Source organism: Borostomias antarcticus (assembly GCF_949987555.1).
Source record: "Borostomias antarcticus genome assembly, chromosome: 25".
In the NCBI taxonomy this organism is placed as follows: Eukaryota; Metazoa; Chordata; class Actinopteri; order Stomiiformes; family Stomiidae; genus Borostomias; species Borostomias antarcticus.
In genome coordinates, this window is record NC_140258.1 from 7,084,481 (window position 1) to 7,089,699 (window position 5,219).

Genomic DNA, 5,219 nt, shown 5'->3' on the forward strand with positions numbered 1-5,219 from the left:
GCCCAGAATCAGAGTCTGCCCCATCTGAATGTTGACTGACTAACTGACCACTGCAGACTCCTAGATAAGAGCTAGTCTTTGATCTGGTAGCCTGTCGGCCCTCCTGGTTAGTGTTCTGTACAGCAGATATCTCTCTCTCTCTCTCTCCCCCTCTCCCTCTCTCTCTCTCTCTCTCTCTCTCTCTCTCTCTCTCTCTCTCTCTCCCCTTCTCCCTCTCTCCTTCTCTCTGGGACAGGATAATATGAACAAAGATAGCGAGCCACTGTGTTCATTTGTCAGTTCAAGCACATGTCCCTGTCTTAAATGACTTTAACATATTAACTTAGTTAATGCTAAATTAGTACTTTAGATTTAGTAAGTAGTAAATCTGTAGGATGCTATTATCTCTGTTTACTGAACCCGGGGAGCAAAGCTCCTGACCCCTCCTGAGCTCTGGGCTGTGGCACAGCAAAGCACGGTCAGAGAGAAAGAGAGAGACCAAACCACACATTTTTTTCATCAGGATAAAAGCTGGGTCCTCCTGTAACTGGATCTGCCTATAGCAAGCTGCCGTCAGCGATGGAACCAGCGCCTTCTCCTCTTTAACCCAGGAGCCACGGGATGGATGGGGCCCTGACACGCGAGCTGAAACACACACACACACGCACTTGAACGCAACCTCAAACGCACGCACACACACACACACACACACAAACACACCGAGAGACTGATAGGTTCCTGTTAAAGTCAGAGACAGACTAAAGTATGAGAAAACAGAGGTAGGAAAAGTGAAGCGTTTGTATGTTTACATCTGCACGTCTTGTCGAAGTTTAGACATAATCATTGTGCTCTTCATTCTTAATCACATTCCAGTGAACAGTAGGCTACAGTAACTGGCCAGTAACATGATGATATATATAAATATTCCAAGACTCCTATCAGTTCTGTATGTCTTTATCATACTTGACATACTCTGTGGTTTCTGAGTGAACAGATAATGACAGGCTGCCAGGCCCAAGAGCACGTCGGGGCCAGTTCCTCCTGTAATTACGCTGATTACTGCATCTCTCCCAGACTTAATCACTTACCCACCGAACTAATTGGAGCTGAGCTGAGAGGGGAGAGGTTGACTCACGTGTGGCCTTAGTGGTGCTGTCTCTCATGACTGGCTCTGTGTATTCACTATGAATGATGGACGATGGCGGGTTTACATTCTGGGCACTTCCTCCCTCTGTGTCTGACTTTGGTCACTTTACCTCGGGCGATAGCAGATCTGCAGTGTTTCTCGTTGTGCTCTCATCATTTTGAGTCATTTCAATGCAGACATGTAGCATCACATGCTAGAGAGGTGTTGTGTCCAGATCAGCTTCATCTGAGATGTCTCTGTCCTCTACTAGTGACCTCTGGCCTCAGAGAACTTAAGAGACATCCTCGCACTCTCTCTCTCTCTCTCACCCTTCCTTCCATCCTTCCTTCCTTCCTCCCTAACTCTCTCTCTCTCTCTCTCTCTCTCTCTCTCACCCTTCCTTCCATCCATCCTTCCTTCCTTCCTCCCTAACTCTCTCTATCTCACTCTCTTCTTCTTTTTTGTCTTCAACTCTCTCTCTCATACTCTCTCCTTTTCTCTTTCTCTCTCACACACACTCTCTCTCTATCTCCCTCTTTCTTTCTCTCTCTATCTCTCTCTCCTTCGCGCTCTCTCCCCCATAGCACCCTTCTCTCTCTCTCTCTCTGTCTCTCTGTCTCTTTGTCTCTCTCTCTCTGTCTGTCTCTCTCTCTCTCCCATAGCACCCTTTTCTCTCTTTCTCTTCATCCTCTTCTCTCTCTCTCTCTCTCTCTCTCTCTCTCTTTACCTCGCTCACTATTACTATTTAAATGACAAGAGACAACAGCAGTGCCTCTTCTTTTTCCGCACATGCAGTTATGACAACGACACAATGGCCCCTTTCTGAGCAGGACCACGCCATTCAGGGCAGATTAGAGGGGGGCCCGCGCTGACGTGAGACGCCTCTTTTATGCCGGGTCCGACCCTCGCCCGCCAGAACAGTGGTAGACATAAACTCTCCTGTCTCTCGTTACGCGTCCTTGCTGCTAAACTCCACTCAAGAGGTCCCCCGAGGGACTGGGGCTGTGTGTGTAAGCTCCTGATCTAGGACCAGTCTTATATTGTTCTCTTGTTAAAGGGGGAGAGGTTGGGATCAAATCAAATCACAACTTTATTTGTATAGCACATTTCATACAGAAGAGGCTGATCACAGAAAAGCTACTAATCGGTAGCACCAGTCTGGCAGAAGCAGGAGAGGCTGACAGAGAAGGTCTGAAGCCGGGGAGACAGGACAGTGGAGGGGAGACGGGGGGGAGAGAGGCAGACAGACAGGAGACACATAGACAGACAGGGGACAGGCAGACAGGGGAGACAGGCAGACCGACAGGAGACAGGCAGACCGACAGGGGAGAGAGGCAGACCGACATGGGGGACAGGCAGACAGACAGGAGACAGGCAGACCGACATGGGGGACAGGCAGACAGACAGGGGAGAGAGATAGACCGACATGGGGGACAGGCAGACAGACAGGAGACAGGCAGTCCAACATGGGGGACAGGCAGACAGACAGGAGACAGGCAGTCCGACATGGGGGACAGGCAGACAGACAGGAGACAGGCAGTCCGACATGGGGGACAGGCAGACAGACAGGGGAGACAGGCAGCGCACCAGTGTAGTAGAGACTGGCCAGGCAGCCAGGGAGCCTCAGGGTTCACCTCCCCTGGCCCTGCATTGTTCCCAGGCTTTGTCCTGAGAAAAGTCTGGCTCCAAACCTCTCTAACCATAATTACACGTCTGCAGAAACCACAGACAATACCAGATCAGGGGGGGGTGTGCGGGGGACGGTTATCGTCAGGAAAGCTTCACAACCGCTGATTCTCTGCTGTGTGTGTGTGTGTGTGTGTGTGTGTGTGTGTGTGTGTGTGTGTGTGTGTGTGTGTGGGAGGAGGACCAGCGTATCTGGTGTCTCTCATTAACAGGCATAATCCTCCGTCTACTTAACTGTTACATCCACAACAAACAGAGACAGAGACAGACAGACAGACAGACAGACAGACAGACAGACAGACAGACAGACAGACAGACAGACAGACAGACAGACAGACAGATAGATAGATAGATAGATAGATAGATAGAGACAGACAGACAGACAGACAGACAGACAGACAGACAGACAGACAGATAGATAGATAGATAGATAGATAGATAGATAGATAGATAGATAGATAGATAGATAGATAGATAGATAGATAGATAGATAGATGGACGGACAGGCAGGCAGGCAGACAGACAGACAGACAGACAGACAGACAGACAGACAGACAGGCAGACAGACAGACAGACCTCCCTCTCTTCACACACAAAAGACGATAGCTGCCTTTAGGCTTACAGCTGGCTAATTTGAATGAACTCGGCTCAGACAAATCAAACAAATCAATTCACACTCAACTCCAAGTAGTGTTACCATGATACACACCAGATCAAGCAGACAGCGCGTAGAGAATCCATCTTGGTTATGTCCACCCTAACACACCGGTGCGTTGTAGCGTCGTGGTACTTTAGGCCATGTGCTCCCAGTGTGTTGTGGTGTGAATAATGAGAGATGACGGATAGGGGGAAACATACAACGCAGGTCAAACCTGCAGGTCAAACCTGCGTATGGTTACAGCGGAGTACACGTGTGCATGTCAGCCTACACACTATCCATATGTTTACAGGCTATCCTCACGTCTATTCTACATGCTATCCACATGCCACTGCTGCATGCGATATTGACACGCTACGGGACAGATGAGCACATGTTAAGCCCTAACACAACTATGGTTAAAGGCCCTAACCCCCCCCCCCCCCACCCTCCTCCCCCCTCTGCCCTCAGAACAGCCTGGGCCCTGGATTGGCTCCCACCCCCCCCCCCCCCCCCCCCCCCCTCAGAACAGCCTGGGCCCTGGATTGGCTCAACCCCCCCCTCCCCCTCAGAACAGCCTGGGCCCTGGATGGGCTCAACCCCCCACCCCCCCCCCCACCCCTCAGAACAGCCTGGGCCCTGGATGGGCTCAACCCCCCCCTCCCCCCCCCCCCTCAGAACAGCCTGGGCCCTGGATGGGCTCAACACCCCCCCTTCCCCCCTCAGAACAGCCTGGGCCCTGGATGGGCTCAACCCCCCCCCCCCCCCCCGAAACAGACATGGTCTGGCCCGTGAGGATCACTGTGACATGCCTGGTTTACACAGTCTCTTGAACCGACACCCGCCTGGCGGAGACTGACTTTAATAATGTCTCCAAATTGCTACCAGCTGCTCCCGGCTGAAACAGGAAATGCTTCCTTCTCCTCTAAGCCTCGCGTACGAAGAGCCGAGGGAGCCCGGCAACGGAGCGCGCGGTGGGCCCTCCGCTGATCGGTCCGCTCTGTATTTCGCCAGGTTTCTCATTGCCGTACGCGCGGTACACGCCGCTTCACTCAGAGGGACAGACGTTACCCTTCGCTCGCTCTCACTCTTGCTCAGTCAGCCTTGGTCTCCTGGAGGAGAATACAGACAGAGGTAAACAGCCTGGGGGTCAACAATAATAGACTGAGACTGATCAGAGAGAGAGAGAGAGAGAGAGAGAGAGAGAGGGAAAGAGAGAAGGAGAAACAGAGGAAGAGAGAGAGGGAGGGGGCGATACAGAAAGCGAGAGGGGGGAAACCAGACAAGCGCCGATAACATCTTCTGATTCGACTTAATGAGTCCGGGCAAAGCTCCCTTGGCGCTGCGGAGGTCCGCGAGCGGCTTCGTAGCTACGGTAGAAATGTTTCCGTGAAGGATGTAGGATTATACGCGCCATGCGCTCCTCTCTGCGCTCCATCCAAAGCAATCCCTTACTCACTCCATCTCTCCCATGGCTTTTATCTCCTCCATCCTCCCCCCTCCTCCCCTCCTCCCCTCCTCCTCCCCTCCTCCCCTCCTCCTCCACACCGCCCGGCTGCCAGCTCTTGATATGTCAGTGAAAGCTGCTGCTAATAAAAGTGAAAAAGCGACGGATAGATAGGAGGTGGGTGAACAGAGGAGCCACATTCTTCCCTCAGGACCGGAGAGGAGAGAGAGAGAAAGAGAGGGAGGGAGAGAGTGAGGGAGAGAGGGAGAGAGAGGGAGAAAGAGAGGGAGAGAGAAAGGGAGAGAGAGGGAGGGACAGTCAGGACCAGGGGGAGAGGAGAGAGA